This window comes from Gigantopelta aegis, chromosome 15, assembly GCF_016097555.1.
Source record: "Gigantopelta aegis isolate Gae_Host chromosome 15, Gae_host_genome, whole genome shotgun sequence".
NCBI classification, from domain to species: domain Eukaryota; kingdom Metazoa; phylum Mollusca; class Gastropoda; order Neomphalida; family Peltospiridae; genus Gigantopelta; species Gigantopelta aegis.
This window is the reverse complement of record NC_054713.1, coordinates 22,735,854-22,754,982: the sequence shown is the minus strand read 5'-3', so window position 1 is coordinate 22,754,982 and position 19,129 is coordinate 22,735,854. Positions and strand designations below refer to the sequence as shown.

The 19,129-nt window shown below is 36.3% G+C and overlaps 1 long non-coding RNA gene across 1 annotated transcript; it reads right to left on the bottom strand.

Moving 5' to 3' along the window:
* Nucleotides 1-16,708: 16,708 nt before the first annotated feature.
* LOC121389893 lies at nt 16,709-18,834 on the bottom strand. The gene is made up of 2 exons (XR_005960112.1): nt 18,750-18,834; nt 16,709-17,297 (listed from the first exon to the last, which is right to left on the bottom strand). It is a non-coding gene; the product is annotated as an uncharacterized LOC121389893 (long non-coding RNA).
* Nucleotides 18,835-19,129: the final 295 nt, after the last annotated feature.

Here is a 19,129-nt window from a genome sequence, read left to right as displayed (position 1 = left end):
TGTTATATATTATTTCAAACAAATAAATAATTATGAAAAGAATATTACAAAAGCAGTAGAAGTGACATCGTGTTCGCAACCACTAACATGGTATATTTAGACGAGATGGGAAATTAGGTTCCAGTGAAAAACGGTTTCATGGTAAGGAACAATTAAATGCTGTTCCACAGTAGATCTATCTTGGTATATGTTTCAACAGTCAAATCAGTTTAGTACAAATAACTAGACATTTAGCAATCAAAGGTAATAGGGCATATATAGAGGTCTTGAAAACAATGTCACAGAATATCTTCATTTCATATTTTCTTTAATATATTTGATACACAGATTTTATCTATTTTGTTGTATGGGTCTGAACTATGGGGTTTTCATCAGTTTGAATGTATAGAAAGACTACAATACATGACTTGTAAACATTTCTTAAATGTAAGTAAATGTGCCCCTAATGCTATGGTATATTAGGAATGGGGAATGTGGAAGATATTTGATATCTTGCAATTCTCTAATTAGATGTATACAATATTGGATACAATTGACGCAAATGCCAAACTTTAGATATCCACATAACGCATACAAAGTGCAGGACGATATACACGGGCTACTGCTACTAAGTAAACGTTATTTTCTCTAGGGTTTGGATATGTGTAGATTGTTTAGGATGTGAGAGATGTGACATTATTTTTATTTGAATTTAAACAAAGAATTAAGGATATGTATTACAAAAATTAACTGTAGTAGCAGATATGAAATATATTTTAAATATAACGTAAGTATTTAGGGCCAAAATTATATCTTACATGTCCTGTGCTTGATTTGTATAAGAGAGAGATAGCACGTATCAAAACGGGTGGAGTTGGATTAGCAGTCGATGAGGGAAGATATATCGGTATAAATAAAATAGAAAGAACTTGTACATTATGTAATAGAAAAGTAGTAGACAATGAATTTCATTTTATTATAAATTGTTCACTGCACGACACATTAACAACTATGTATATTCCTAGAAAGTATTACACTACCAGATCCTTTTATATATTTACTAACTTAATGGCAATAAGGAATGAAGATGTTTTAAAAAGTTTAGGAATCTATATTGTAAAAGCATTAAAGCGTAGAGAAGAGGTAATTGCATTACGTAAACTGAACCATCATGTGTTAAGGAAGATACTTGATTTATAACGACATGTATCATGTATGTATAATTATATGATAACTTGAAAATGCTGTCACATGCACCAGGGGCCAGTTGTTCAAAGAATGGTTAAGCTGACCATGGGCTTGTATAAATATTTATTTTGTGGATATTGTTTGGAAATGTAATATGCAATAATAAATGTTTCTATTTTGTTTTATTGCCCAAACAGCTGGCTAATCGTTTGAACAATTGGTCGCAAATTGTCAATTATATGAGTTCTTGTATATATTGGCTTATGGACTTATATACAATAACGAATTGTGTTACATACCTGTGAGAGATAGCGGAGTTTAATAACAAAATCGTACGTCTCATTGTGAGATACCGGTTTCCTTGACAAAGCTGGGATATAAACGCTAACGCATTTGGCCCAGAAAACATTATGGCATAATGGGGTCAACACAGGTAAATGCCGAAAAATTATAGTAATAGTAATTCATTCATAACATTCCTTTGAAAGTCGCGTACACAAATTGAAAATGGTACACGTACTGTAGGTCTTTGATTTTAAATAGCGTTCAACACTATATTAACTTTTGTAGCAAACCTTAATGTGTGTAGGACTGTATCCTAAAATATATTTTATTATTTTTCAATAATTAATGTCCGTTTATACTCCAAAACATATTTTACCGAAGCGGGCATTAACCGAAGGCGATATTGAAAAGCTGTGGGATTTTTTTTTTTTCGTAAACTTTATTTTTTTCTAGTCCCTTACATACAAACACATAGCCCATGTGGAGTTGTTCAAGACAGTATCATACATACAAGCAACATGAAGGCTAACGCAAAACCCCTGAAGGAAGAAATGTATATTATACATATATAATATTGTGTACCATTTTACACAAAATTATGCTACAGGGCCATTTTGACAATAAAATAATTAACTAGTGTGCAAAGGGACGTCATAACTAAATAAAATGAATAAATATTGTAACAAGTGGACGTTTAGTAATTGTTAATGTTGTTGTTTGATGACGAAGTCTCCATTACGGGCCTTCACGGTTATTTGACGGACCGCAGACTAGCGGCTCAGAGATCGTTTTTCAAAGAAAATATTGAAATATTCTTTGTCATTATTGCTCTTACTATTTAAGAAATAGTATAGAATTTTTATGTAATCGAATGATATATCTGTCACTACCTTTCGTTAACGTGTTTACCATTTCTAGCCAGTTGAAACAGTGAAAATAGCGCAGTTTTATTGTCATGGAAGCCGCCATGTTTGAATTTTACATATGAACGATTTTCAGCCAGTTGCTATATTAATTAGGTTGTAAACGGACTATTGTTTAGATAATTTAGGATATTATTTAAATATGCTAGCGTATAGTAGTTATTAGAAAAATAGTGGTTTCCTTAAATATTAATTTATTGTATTTATTAATTTCTAATTTCCGGCATTTATGACTTAGTGCTATTTTTAACTTGACATTATTTGCCTTATAGTGTGCGCTATTTATAACATGACCTTCTTCGCTATATTGGAGGGATCGTTATTTTTATCGTGACCTTTATTACCTTATATGGAATATCCTATTTTATCCGACCTTTTTGCTCAAATAAGGGGTTGGTACGGGGTATAAAAAGCGCGACGTCATGACGGTTGGCGTTCAGTTTCTCGGACCATACAGATTATAAAGAAATAAAAACTAGAGCTCCAAAGGTAACAGCAAATAAAGAAATAAAGAAATGTTTTATTTAACGACGCACTCAAAACATTTTATTTACGGTTATATGGTTAAGGACCACACAGATTTTGAGAGGAAACCCGCTGTCGCCACTACATGGGCTACTCTTTCCGATTAGCAGCAAGGGATCTTTTATTTGCGTTTCCCACAGGCAGGATAGCACAAACCATGGCCTTTGTTGAACCAGTTATGGATCACTGGTCGGTGCAAGTGGTTTACACCTACCCATTGAGCCTTGCGGAGCACTCAGGATTTGGAGTCGGTATCTGGATTAAAAATCCCATGCCTCGACTGGGATCCGAACCCAGTACCTACCAGCCTTTAGTCCGATGGCCTAACCACGACGCAACCGAGGACGGTAGAAAATAAAGAAATACAGAAATATTATCACACAGATACAGCACATACACACAGAACAGATAAAGAAAAAGTATTTAAAGATTACAGACATAGATCACAGATTTTCACAGCGTTAGGTTCACGTTAAAGTTACGTCCCTCTCCTTGACGTAGTGACGGTTGACGAACTGAGTGACGGGGTAGGATAAAACTTAGAATTGTATAAATAAGTATAAATAAATGAACTATATAAGGTATTAGAAAGTTTATTAATGAAATCATAATTTAATTCTAAATACTAAATTGATGTATTTTGTGTAGTTAATATATTGTGACTATTATACTGCTGTTGTTAATATTATTAATTATTTACAAGAATACATTTCTTGAGTTTAACTCTACCTGACTTTGTTCTTCTTTCATTTAATTTCTTCATATTACAGGACAGTTACTGTAATAATTACTCTTTATTTATCTTGCACTTTGTGTGCCTCCCATCTACCAATTTGAGAATACATTTCTCAAATGTATTAAATTATTTTCTGTTGACAACCTGTGTTGTGAATTAAGGCCACTGTAAGTAAATAGATTAAAGAGATACAGATTTGAGAAGTAATGTACAGGAAAGAGATATAGATTAAAAATATATAGCACAGGAAAGAGACAAATAATACAGAATAAAGCGAGTACAAATATTGGGGAAAGAGTTTATATGTTACAGTGGCCACCGCTCGACATGAATCACACAACACCAGGCCTGGTGCTTATAAAATGTTTAACGTCTAGACTCGAAACTCTAATAGAGTCTGAGACACTAGTGTCATGACAACGCCATATAAATTGTATGCCTGTGACGTCATTAGAGATTGAGTCTGGACTCTAAAAGTTTGTATAAGCAATGGGGTCCAGGTATATCACCCAACATTCGCGTACACAAAGACGATGAGGATATTGTCACAATATTAAGGAATAAATAATTTAACATAATAAGAATGACTAATACCAAATATACTACTACTACTACTACTACTACTGCGAAACTACATACTAATACTCTTACTACTATACTACTACTATTAATACTACTAATAATATGTAACAAACAATAATATCAATATAATAAAAACACTCAAACCCCCCCCACTACCCCAAAAAAAAAAAACCCATCACAAAAAATAACAAAAAAAAACACAACAAACAAACAAAAAAACCCCAAACAACAACAAAAAAAACCCAACAAAAAACCCCCAACACAACCCAAAAAAACCAACAAAACACAACCAACAACAAAAACCAAAAAACACAAAAGCCCCCACCCCAGTACAAGCCACATTCATTCGTTTCCGCTTTCGCTTGCGCTATAGCGCTCTCGCACTCCTTCTCGTGTCATCTCTCTCACAGGTCCCTCCACTCTCTCCTCTCTCTCTCTCTCTCTCGCTCTCTCCTCTCTCTCCTCTCTAGCTCTCCTCTCTCTCTCTCTCTCTCTCCTCTCTCTCTCTAACCACTAACTCTCTATCTTGTGCAGGGTATGCCAAATTGTTAAATCAAATCAGTAATAACAAGATGTAATATTGATTGTACCACCCTTTGGTGTCGGTCCCTTTGATTTTACCCGTGGTGTATCCCATAGTTACACCACGGGCGTGTCTGACCAAAATTTTAGCGATTGCTGAATGGCTTAAGAAAGGTACGCCTACAGGTCACATATAGTTCAGCAGGAAGTAAATTAGAACATTGTTTTAAAAAGTCAACACTTTCACGAACATTATAATAAAGAGTACAATTCTAAATCTGTAATGGGGGGCGTGGTACAAGATAGTTACATCATCCTTTTCTGAAGAGATTTGTCTACGCCGGCGATCATTAACACCCGTCACCTCAAACGGCCGCCAAAAAAAACCGTGGTCTAACTAGACAAATCTCTCGGAAAAGGCATGATGAACTATAACAGAACATATTAACGGAGATTTGGAAAAAAAAAACAGATGTAACGTTATCTATTTTCAAAAGTGAGAAAGATACATTAACCATTGGTAACACAATATTACTAAGAATGGTTCTTAGTAAAATGTATATGTTTTTATACATCAAATTTCTTTTCAGTGCGCTTTCAACAACTTAGTAATATTGCATTTATATAAAACCAGTAGTATTTAGCTAAAAGCAGTATCAAATCAAATGGTTACCTGTTTTGGTGTTTTATTACATCAGAATTATGACATTATTTTTAAACCGGGTTATACAGAGTAGTTAAAAACTTTCGTTAAATACCAGATGATATCAAAATGGAAGTTGTCGTTGTGACTGATGGAAGTGGACAGTGACAAGTAAATAGGATATAGAATATAAATACAATAAATAGAATAAATAATTAGAATAAGATAAATAAATACCTTTATCAATCAATAGCTAGCGTAGACCAGTGGAATCCAGGTATGTGAACATTTTTAAGCTCACATATTTCCGAATTTGATTTCTTTGCAATTAGATGTTACAATTAATCAAAGGTAACGGCAAACGTGTGCTATGGCGACACTCCAGAAATTGTAGAATGCATCAACTCAGTCATCAAACAAAAAACATGTCAATAGCAAACCCTTTATCATTGAAATGTGTGTCCCGCGGTTATGAAAACAAAAAAACAGTCAGGCACTAGTTATTTTATGCTAAGGAGAATCCAAAGTATATCAGATCAAAACGGACACCGCCCTCACCTAGGCATACGTCATTGTGAATATCTCGCGATGGCAGGAACTTGAATTATCGTTGTATATACCCGTTTACAAAAAATACGTTGTCTTTACAGATTTGAGGAATACCGAAACCACAATCTTGAATATCCTTTATTTATTTATATTTTTTAAACTTCGTAGAAACCAGCATATTTCAAAGGAAGGTTGTATACTATCTGATATAAATGATAGGGAAAAGGAAATAACAAAAAAGGAGAAAACAAATAAGATAAATAAAGAAATACAGCTATAATATAAATTAGTATATACAGTCGTATATATTATGCGATAGATATATATAGAGATAATTATATATATTATATTTATGATAAAGTGCGTTAATTTCCAAAATGAAGTTGGTATGGTCTGACTATAAATGATATTGAAAAAGGAAATACAAAAAAAAGAAAAGAATGAAACAAAGAAGATAAATAAAGACAAAATAAAATAAATAAACAAATAACGATAACATAACGGTAGACTTACGAGATGGATATAGGAAACTATAAGCGAGAACAATTAATTATATAGAGATATAATATATATATAATATATATATAATATATATATATATACACTTCGTAATACCCAGATATTTCAAATGAAATTCGGTGTGTCTGATATAATTATAGTGAAGATTAAATAAACGAACGAAAAGGAAAATATTTCATATGAAAGTTGATATGTGTCTGATATAACATGATAGTGAAAAAAACAAGGTAAATAAAATAAACCAAATAAACAAAATAAGATAAATAAAAAATCTGTGGATAGACATGTAGCATTGATTAGTAGTTATATGACTGTCTTTTTTAATGAAACGATAAGGGGGAAATAGAGCTGTGATAAAGGTCTATGTGAGGTAGGGGTTTTGGGATTGTTTTAGGGTTTAGGGGAGGCATATTTTATTAAATTTTAAATACACTGGAAATCCGCATGAATATAATTATAATTGTTAAAGATAGCGAACATATTCCAATTAAGTTAATTTTATTGTATGAATCTTTAAATTTTGCGTTGTTAAAACCCTTGACAGGCGGCTCCAGAGACTTCGTCTAAGTTAATGTTTCACTGATTTTGGTCTTAAACTATTCCGATGTAAACTTTAGTAGACCGTTTTTCGCAGCCATTATACCATCTGATACGAAATATGTACGTTAGTCGCCTGTTTCACATCTCCTTCGTAGCTACTCACAACGCTCTAGGCAATTGTTGATCAATGTAAATAGCCTGGATACAGTTTAATTTGGCAAGAGACGTTACTCATGCGCAATGGGAATGAGAAATACCTCTATTAAGATCGTAAGTGAAACGATTCTGCCATTTTGGCATAGTGGTGTTCGGCACGGTTTGGAGCCTTTTTTAATTGAACAGAATTTTCGTTGAACGGGAGAGTCGTCTAAAGGAACATTTGTTTCAATTTTATTAATTTTTGTTTTCATAAGATACGACTTAATTCAATTAATAACTCCATGCTTGTCTAGGAAAGAGACGTTTAAGGCATAGATGTAATTGAATTCATTTAAACAATAAAAGGTTTCCATGTTCATTTACAAGATGATTTATTTGTGAAATACCTTTCTGAAGCCATTCGTTTTCCAAAAATGTTTTTTCTGTCTATTTTTATATGGCACTTGTAGAATAATGGTTCGGATAAAAAAAAAAAAAAAAAAAAAAAAACCCAACTTTACTTGATGTTGAAAAATCAAAGAAATCCTTCCAAAAATAATTATTTATATTTCTTAAAGACATTTTGAGGTAATTATTACCAAATGGAACAAGTTCACGAACTTCGCGAAAACATACATATAAAAGAGGTTTCCATCTGGAATCTTTATTTTCTAATTTTCGTATCCAAGTTATTTTCAAAGTTTTTACATACTTCAACACGTCTATCATTCCCAGACCACCCTCTTTAATAGGTTTACGTATTGTTAGTCGTTTTATCTGGTCTGGTTTATTATGCCTGGAACTGGAACAATATTTTCTGCAATTCTTTTCGAAAAGATTCTGTCGGGTTTGGTATAGTTAAAAATCTCGAAAAATGTAATAACTGTGGGCCTGAATTCCTCCGTCGAACCGCCGTCGAATAAATCTCTAAATCTGGGTTATTAACCTCGATTGTGGGCGGGGCCTATACTGAAACTCGAACACCAGCTGCTCTATTAAAGGGACATTCCTGAGTTTGCTGCAATTTTTAAGATCTTATCGACTAACAGCGACTTTTTGACGACTGTAATTACATACCAAATATATTTTTCTGCATAAAATATTAGTGGCTGTATATTAAACGTGTTTCTGGTCGTTCTAATATTTTTACTAGGTTAAATTTCATTTTATTTCCTAAAAAAAGATTTGTTCGTACGTACGAAATTATTTGAAGACAAAATCCAGTTTGGGCTTCTTATAAATATTAAGACGACCAGAAACACATTGAATATATAGACACTGATATTCTAAACAAGAAAATATATTTAATATGCAAGTTTAATCGTAGCAAAATTTTATTAGTCGGAAACATCTTACAATGCAGCAAACTCAGGAATGTCTCTTTAATGTGTTCATGTCGTTTACTATAGAAATTGGTTATGGGATCATCAAATTAATGTTTCTGCACAAATAAATATGCATACACAATAATAAGTATTTTTCCCAGGGATTTTTGTTTTAAGAAAAAGTTTAACTGCAATTCGTAATATCCTTTTTCCGGAGGAACTTTATTTTATTAGTGGAAGTTATCATCGTAATGTGTGACGTGTCAGTTGCAGGTGTGCACCAGCTGATGTATATCGATGGGATCAAGAAATCTTAATGTTTACTTTAGTTATTGGCTGATGAATTCTAAGCAATAATTATAGGTAGGTAATAAATAAAATACTACACTCCTTTCAGTTTAGTACCATTTTTATGAACGAGTACATTAGAAAATGGTATTAAACTGAACGTCGTGTAGTTTTCTCTATGAATTCGATTCAACCACTAGCAATCCCAGACGAAAAATAAAAGTAATGGGGCGATCACACTGGCCCGAATGAGCTTCCGTTTGTTTTCCGTATACGAAAGTGGTGTGATTTTTTAAACTGGCCGAATGTCCCTCCGAATGTGTTTTCCCCAATATATCACCGAATGCTTTCCGTTTGTTTTACGAATGTTTTCAGTATGGTCTCAGAATGCTTTCAGAATAGACCGAATACTTCCCGCATGTTGACTTCGAAAGGTTTCCTTTCCGAACGCTTTTCGTATGCTTTCCGAATGCTTTCAGAACACGGCGAATCGACCTAGAATGGACCGAACTCTTTCCGCATGCTTTCCGCAAGGGTTCGGAAAGCGTTCAGAAAGGGTTCGTCGTGTTCTATGTCCATTCGGGGTGTTCGGAAAGCATACGGAACATATTGTGCATTCTGGAAGTGTACGAGCAGTTCGGAAAATGTTCTGAAAGAATACTGGAAGGGTTCTGGCTATTCGTTATACATTCGGCGGCAAAATGAAAACCAAAATCCGGAAAGGATACTGAAAAACGTTCGGAAAGCATTAGTCATGTTCTAGGTCCATTCGGGGTGTTCGGAAAGCATACGGACCCCGCACCTCCAAATTTTCATTCCGTATGCACCAAGAACTAGACGCATGCTTCCCGAACGTTTTCCGTACATGCCGTATGCTCCTAGAATGCTTCCCGAATACTTCCCGAATACATGGACGCCACATTCGGATGGTCGATGAAATTATTTTGAACATGCACAACAAATTTTTGGAGCTACCGAATGCCGTTCCGTATGCATCCGTACGGAGCCGAACAGCCAGTATGCTCCTAGAAACCACGAATGCTTCCCGAATATGATCCGTTCGCTCCCCGAACACCCAAATTCCTATTCGGAAAACAAACGGAATGGCATTCGGGCCAGTGTGAACGGGCGATAAGGACTATAACAGCATACAGAATAATTCGGCGTGGTTACAATATCAGTTGCAGCATTACCATTACGATATATATATATATATATATATATATATATATATATATATATATATATATATATATATATATACCCTGGATTGTGTGGTACATGCGTGCGGTCTTCCAGAGACCACATTCTGATATTACCAACTGTCATGACGGAGTTGGTCAACTTAATTATTTCACTTCTACGACCGTCCAGATGCTACCGATTAGATAACTTCGTTGTGACAGTTGATAGTCCCCTACCACCTAGAATTACATTAATGATACCGCTTAAAATAATAGGAATATTACTTCTGCAGTTTTTCATAAAACGACAAATTTGTTTTCAGTATTAATATGGGACTATTTTTCTTCCCATTTGGTTTCACCAATAGTCATATATACGTTCAAGCGAAGCAACACACGTTTTTTATTACATACTTGCATTAGGAAAATTCCTTTGTTAACGATTCAGTGCAGCCGTGCTAGCTGGAAAGACAAAGTGGAATATACCTTTAGCATACAGCTACAAATACAAAACTAAACAAATATGACAAATAGCCACTTGATGGACCCCATTCAACAACACAGACCCATACAGAAATTAGAGTCGAGTATTGTTGGCTGTTGCTGGTATGCTGGTGGGATTATTGTCTTCCTCTTAAATAAATATAACCCTACTTAATGCTTCTGATCTTTTTCTTTTTTGTTTAATTTATACTGAGTGATTAAAGAACCGACCCATGTTTTAAAATTGGCATTTATACAAAGTCAGGTTGATTATGTTGTCTGTTAATGGTATCAATTTCAACACGGTGTACGGAGTACAAAGCTTAATGCTCAACAATAACTTGCGAATAACCTTGAAACCCTTTCAATAGCTAAAGTAACGTACAAAACAAACGTGGTCAGATTGGCTATCAATAGATTTACCAAAAAAAATATTATTTTTACAAAAAAAAAACACCATCCGGCAGTGATTTATTTCATGACTGAATGTACTTTTTCGAGATTTTGTTTTTTTGCTTCTTGGGAACATTTCGATATTCCCCCCCCCCCCCCCCCCCCAACCCGATGTTTCATAATAGGCAATGTACTCAGAGAAAGTCTAAAGTGGTACCAGTCATCGCGAGGAAGTTTAACGGTAGACGAAAGTGTCCGTATGGAAGTGCCGAGAAAACGCATTGTAACAAAATGCAACGTTAGCCAACGCAATAAACAGGTTTTGTGCAAATTATGGAATGTTGTGTTTCTATTATATGACCTTTCACGGCACTATTCGACTTTATCATCAGGTGTTGCTTGTGATAGTTTGTTTTATTAGCACTTCAAAAATACAAATTGATTTTATGTTTTGAGGTTTTTTCATGGCATAGCAATTAAAAAAAAAAAAATAATCTGGATAAAGGTCGAAAAGCAAAACCAAAAATAGAAACAAGAGACAATAACAACAATCAACCAAACCAAATAAAAAGAAAAGGGATACCGAAACTTATGTATTGGAACTCTCATGTTCTGTTATGGCACTCAATACGCTTCCCTGGCATAATCACCGGGCGCAATCCCAAAAATAGATCAACCCGCGCTATGTTCTCGGCTTGCAACTATATAGCCTATGCCTGTAACACAGATCATGAAATACCACAGCACGGTGTATATGTGGAAACTTTATGCGACCAGGTTTTTTTTAATGCTTAAACAGTGCGTACTCATAAGGCTAACTGCGGGCTAAGGTAGGGGCCTATCGGACAAAGGGCTTACCACTGGGGGGGGGGGGCAGTCATCAGATAAAAATATTAATATATAATTAGTACGTTTTTAATTATTGTTTCAGTAAAATACCTCGCCTCAGTTCAATACATTTTCATCGATGTTGTGTAAATATAGTCAGGGCTTAAACTTGGTACTATGGGGGGGGGGGAGGCTTGTAGCGGCCTAGATCACTGCTCGGTTTACAATTAATGCAGCGTACAGATTTTACGTAGTCAAAAGACGGCCTTCCCAAACATATCAGTTTGAAGGAAGATTTTGAACGGCAAATTACAAGTGAAATTCTGACGTAAAAAATGTTTATTTTCATCAAAACGTTGAAATGAAATATAAATGATAGTTAAGGCATGTTTAAACCTTCTTTTAGAAATGTGTTCTAAATGTTTAGTGTGTGGATCTAACATTTAACAAATTCTTCGTTTTGGCGATGGCCATCCTTATACCTTAATGACCCCCTCCCCCAACCCCCCCCCTCCATCCATTATATATAATATATATTGTTTCTCTCTCATTATATTTGCGTACAGAATAGATATTTATAGAGCCGCTCGAGAGGAACGTGGTTGTTAGAATATTGAAAAACAATTATCTCTCTCTCTCTCTCTCATCTACTCTCTTCTCTTCTCTCTCGCTCTCTTTCTCTACTAATGTTCCCACACACACAGCTACACACACCACACAAACCCACACCACACAGTTCTGTCTCTCATTTATATTTTGTGTTTAAAAAGGTATATACAGGTCTACAGCAAACCTTGGGAGAATGGTGTTGTTAAAACGAAAACAAAGAACAGTATCTGCCATGACGTATCCGTCTTCATGTTTTGTTGTTTTATTATACCAGCTCCGTGGTTAGATACTGGGTACAGAAAATAACACTATGTGGTTTGTGGTTTAGGTTATATCCGCATAACTCTAAGTATTCCTCTCTCATGCTTGCAGTTGTTTAGACGACTCTTCGCGTTGTCGACTATGGAATCCTGAACAACAGTGTGCATAACACCGATCTCTAGTGTACTGTACTGAGTCTCGAAAACCAGGAAGTACATACCAAACGAATGCTGGGTTCCCATAGTGTGACTACATGGGTATTATTTGAGTGTGATAGGACCAAAATAGAAACCATCAGTGAGCAACATGCTACATTGGCAGTGTTGCGTGTGAAGAATTTTTTGCGCAGAAAGTGTGTGGTCATAGTGAACGATAGTTACATGTTTTTGTGGGTAGTGTGTGAGAGGGTAGCACCAGCGCATGTCGCAATCAGGGAAGAATAACGAAATTGAGAAGTAGTAAAATATGAAATGAGAAAGTAAAATAGTACAATTAAAAACGGCCTTGGTGTGGTTTTTTGGGTAAGCCACGGACATAAGCCTGACAGGTACTGAGTTCGCAGGCGAGAGAGAGAGAGAGAGAGATGGAGAGAGAGACGACAGAGAGAGAGAGAGCGAGAGAGAGTGAGAGAGAGATTGGAGAGAGAGAGAGAGCAGAGAGAGTGAGAGAGGAAGAGAGACGAGAGGCCAGACAGAGAGAGAGAGAGGCGAGGAGAAAGAGAGAGAGGAGAGAGAAGGTGGACCAGAGAAGAGAGAAGAGATAGAGAGAGACAGAGAGAGGACATGAGAGAGAGAACAGAGAGAGAGATGAGACAGAGGAGAGAGAGGGATGTAAGGAGAGAGAGAGATAGAGAGAGGGAGGGACCAGAGAGCGAGAGAGAGAGAGGGAGAGGAGGAGAGAGATGTGAAGAGGAGATGAGAGAGATGATTTTTTAACGACTCGTTGTAAGGCCACTACACGCTTGGAACTTCTCACTAACTTCTGTCCTGGACAGACAGCCCAGATAACTGAGGTGTGTGTCCAAGACAGCGGGCTGAACCATCAAGTGGATAAAGCACGACCCAAAAAGATAAGTTTAAACAAATTTTAGCACAGAGTATTTTTTCTTTTTCTCAAAGCAAGGTTATTTCTGTAGGACGGAAGGTTAGAACGCGACTGAACAGAAGTCACAAGTGGTGATGTACTTTCTTATTTTCTTTTCCAACATGAAACGTGATTAACAAGTTAAGAACATGGTGACACAGATAATATACAAGTCTGAGCTCTTAGGTGAACGATAGAGTTGGCATTGCGACTGAGACACCACCACCCACCCTGTCCTTAGCTGACAAGCTGGCGGCAACAATTAAACGTCAGAGTGTTCTTAATTGGTGTAACTTAGTTTCCCGCTAATTGGACTGATTGCTATTCACCAATTAACTACATACTACGTTATTGCATAAATACAGGTGACGAATAACAATTAATTGAATCGTATATCCACAGCTAACTATATATAAATTTCATTTGAATATACATGTAGTTATAAAATGTTCCCCTAGCATCGTTAAGTACTCTGCTAATATGGATATAGCTTCTTAAATTATTATTTCGAAGGTCTCTGCCGACATTAAATTTATACGTTTCCGACAAGTACAGATACAGCAAGAAGAAACCGACAACCGAAACACGGTGTCAGTGCTTTCCGAAAGCGGCGTCGGGTTTCTTCGTATGACGCATGTGCTAGACACTAACATACAAGTTTAGTGCCATGAGTAAACCTAACAAAGATTCAGACTAAAGGTCTATAGCATCACATTTCGGAAAGTGTCTGTACTTGAGACACAGTGAAAAACATTGACAAACTGTCAACATAGAGTGAGCTTTAGCCATACCCTCACATACAAATGGAAGGCTAGAAGATACTGTCGCTAAACACATACCACGACAAGCTATTCGGTGTCTTGATACAGTCAGTGCGATCTGTGGGTGATTACCGTCTATCACATGATATATACGAATGAGCAACACATCGTTAGTTTTCGTAGTGGCGTAAATGGCGAAGTGTTTCCTGTGTTTGGTGTATATTTTGTTTTAATTTTGGGGGGGGGGGGGGGGGGGGGCCGGGGGGGGGGGGGACCGGGTTGGGATAAGGGGGGGGGGGGGGGGGGGGGTAACTGATCTTTTTGGTGTGGTATTAATATCCATTCACACAAATTCCAATAACGTCGACATTCCACTGACCTTCGTCGACACATACATCTCCGCCCATCGTGTGTATCTGAAGCAAAGCGAGATTCTTTTCCAAGTCTTTGAACTCATGTTCTCTACACACCGTGTTAAGTTTTATTTGTGATCTACATACATTTTGAATAGATATAGGCCTCACCTTTTTGCAGTAGAAATAGGAATGTACTCACTTGTAGACAGGAACGACACGTGTTATCTGCGACTATCGATATATATATATATATATTATATATTATATATATAATAGAAGCTGTATGTAGGTATATATATATATAACTTTTGTGGAAAACTATGGACGATGGCTATTATAATTATCATAATAGTCGTTTCGCAAGAATGCTATAAACCAATTCATTATAAAGGTAAAACTATGTAACGTGTTATAATTTCGTCTCTTTTTTAACATGTTAATAACCAGAAATTCATGTTTCGTGTATTGTCAAACTGGCAAATGAGGATTATGTCACAAGAGACTTAAACTGGTATTCTGTTTATTATTATATACAGTATCCAGCTATCGCTATGTTCATTCGTTTTCGTAAATATACATTACTAAATCCATTGTACAGACTATTCGTAACGCTACTCTAAGATTTGTTTGATTACGGTAATTCTCAAACACAAACGTTCTGTTGGTTCTCTTAAAGTGACGGAATCTAGTTTTTAAACTCTACGACGTAGTTTTAAATAGGTAGTTAAAGTTTATTATTTAGGATATTAATGTTTGTAGACCTGAATTAGTTCTGGTCATCTGAGTTTATGCAATACCCCAAAATGCATTTTTCATAATTCTAAAAACACTCGTTCGTTTGATAGATAGATAACAATTTAATGTGTCCATATACCACTAAGGTTTCGAACACGCCCATCCGGGGTCCGACCTCCGATAAGATCGGTGGCCTGACTCGGGATGGGGGAAGGACAGAGTTGAAAATGGGCAGAATTTTGAAAATAGCTATTAGTAAAAAAAGTTTAATAGAATTTAAAAAAAAAAAAAAAAAAAAAAAAAAAAAAAAATATATATATATATATAATATATATATATATATATATATATATAGAAAATAATAATAAAAGTTACAAGCCAAAATAAAAAGAATTGACTGCTCGGCATTTTAGAAGGACAGTCCGAAAATAAATAAGAGAAAGAAGAGAGGATCGGACTATTTAATAATATTAAACAAAGGAGTAATTTCGACATAAACCTTTTGAAACGGAGGTCTAAAAGTCCAATTCAAAAAAATTTTTAAAAGTCCGATCTATATGGTCCGGGCCAAATAAAAATAAAATAAAAATATTCAATAAAAAATATCCCCCACATCCAAATCTCCAATCATCTACTGGGGGTTAGGGCCGGGGGGGGGGGGGGGGGGGAGCTTTTAAGGTGGGCGGAATTTGGAATACGAATTAGTAGTTAAGGTCAAAGACCTAAAGCCCAAAATGAGCTCATTCATACTACTCATGTCTGGACAAAAATTTAAGTCTAAAGAACAAAATTAAAGTGCTCGACCGAAAGGGTTTTAAGGTGATTTGAGCAATTTAGACGGGCTGCCAAAATAAAGTGCGTCGGACTGTTTACAAAATAAATAAATAATAATAATAATAATAATTTTGAATGCCGGTCAAAATTTTTAAAGTCCAACTAAGCCCTTGGAATGGTTGGTGACTACGGGGACGAGATGAAGTGCCGTAGCTTGCAATGAGTCCCCCCCCCCCCCCCCCAGGTGTGTGTGTGGGGGGGGAGGGGGGGGGGCAACTCGAGAGAGCAGAGCGACACGTCTTTCCTCATCGAAGGCATAGCTCGGAGTGCGTTCGTTTGAGAAGTAATGGTTATTGAGACAAGCTCTATGTATTTTTGATGGAATTTCCCTGTTCTTGTCGAAATGTGTCGCACTAAATTTAGTGTCCATTTTCACGGACTGAATCTAGGGTCTGCGCCATTAAAGAAACCACGTGTTAAAAATAATAAATAAGCAAACAAGAAGTTAACATTTATTTATCTTTGTAAATCATACACATTTGTTAAGAGCCATACGGATGACAGGAAACAGGATAGTACATACCACGGCTTTTGTTACAACGAAAAATAGCTCAATGAGTCTAACGACAGGGATCGATCCTAGACTGATCGCGTTTTATCACTGAGCTACGTCCCGCCCTTCACAAACGAAGTGTGAATCTAAACTGTTTCATCCAATCATGTTGGCAGTGTTATAATAATCTTGATCTGAGATCTGTGACTGTGTTGGTTCATTGACGTGGAGGTACACGTGGTCTTCATCAACACTCGTCTGTGAGTCGTCAGGTATTCCTTGTGTTGGTTCATTGACGTGGAGGTACACGTGGTCTTCATCAACACTCGACGGGGTGTTAACATACTGTACAGTATCGTGCTGTAGATGTTCGTAAGTGTTACCAACAATGTCCACATTATTATGACAATTAACATTGTTATTAGCGACGGAAGGGTTACAATTCGTATAAGCGTTGTTCGGGTTAACATCCCTAATAACGTAATCACCATCGTCATCATCACCGGCGTTTTGTTTGCCTTTTGTTCGTTTCTTCCTGCAAAATATAAAATATTAAAGTTACAACATCATAATCATCATCATTACTGTCATTATCATCAGCACTGTGATCATCACTGTCATTTCCAGAAGCAGATACATCATCGTCATTATTAAACTCATTATCATCATCATCAATAGCAACATCAGCAGAATATAAAGCCATCACCAACAATAAGCACATCATACCAAACGCAGTATAAACGTGTATCAAGTAAGGAAGGAAGAAATTTAACGACGCACTCAACACATTTTATTAAAGGGACATTCCTGAGTTTGCTCCATTGTAAGATGTTTCCGACTGATACAATACTTCTACGATTAAACTTACATATTAAATATATTTTCTTGTTTAAAATATCAGTTTCTGTATATTCAATATGTTTCTGGTCGTCTTAAAATTTGTAAGAAACCCAAATTGGATTTTGTCTTCAAATAATTTCGTACGTACGAAATTGTTTTGTTTTTTTAGGAAATAAACTTAAATTTAACCTAGTACACACATTAGAACGATCAGAAACACGTTTAATATGCAGCCACTAATATTTTATGCAGAAAAAATATATTTGATATGTAATTACAATCGATAAAAAGTCTCTGTTAGTCGATAACATCTTAAACATTACAGCAAACTCAGGAATGTCCCTTTAACGGTTATATGTTGTCAGACATATGGTCAAGGACCACACAGATATTGAGAGAGGGAACCCGCTCTCGCCACTTCACGGGCTACTCTTTTCGATTAGCAGCAAGGGATATTTTATATTCACCATCCACAGCCTTTGTTACACCAGTTGTGGAGCACTGGCCGAGAAATAGCCCAATGGGTCCACCGATGGGGGTCGATGCTAGACCGACCGCGCATTAAGATAAAGCGTTAATTTCCTGGTTATGTCCATGCACGTTCTCCTCGGCACGCTCCTCAACTATGTGGATGGTGTGTCCAGGACAGTAGGTAAATTGTCAGTGGTTAGTGAGAGAAAAGACCGTATAGTGACCTTACACCTCTACACTGAACCGCTAACTATCACCCTGGATTGGTGCCGGTATCGTGGTTCGAAAGAAAGAAGAGTTTTATTTAACGACGCACTCAACACATTTTATTTACGGTTATATGGCGTCAGACATATGGTTAAGGACCACACAGATTTTGAGAGGAAACCCGCTGTCGCCACTACATGGGCTACTCTTCCGATTGGCAGCAAGGGATATTTTATTTGCGCTTCCCACAAGCAGGATAGCACAAACCATGGCCTTTGTTGAACCAGTTATGGATCACTGGTCGGTGCAAGTGGTTTACCCATTGAGCCTTGCGGAGCACTCACTCAGGGTTCCGTGGTTCGACGCCCAGAAGCCGATGGCTTCTAAGACACTACACAGTCAATGATTCACGGCGGAAATATTTCATGTAACGTATTTACTCCACATCTAAACTAGTAGTGTGAGTTACCTTATATAAATGATAATCACAACAACCACTACGGCGACTATCAGAACTGCACCAACGGAACCACCTACAGCAGCCGCAACTATAAGAAAACAAAATGATTTATTAATAAGACTCAAATTTTGCATTATTAGAAAAGACTATGCGCATCCAAATTATAGATCGACATTTAGAGGTGCCAGCAAAAAATAATATTGTATTTAAAAGTCCAGCCCCCGCGCGTTGCTGTAAACTCACCGGGGTGCAGTGGGGGTAACATTCTCGTTAGAGAATGGGCCATACAGCACAACTTTTTTAGTTTTAACAATCCCGTATCTGTCTGTGATATTTATATTTGTTGTACATTCTTTCACTGTGTTTATTTACATCTTCAATTTGTCTAT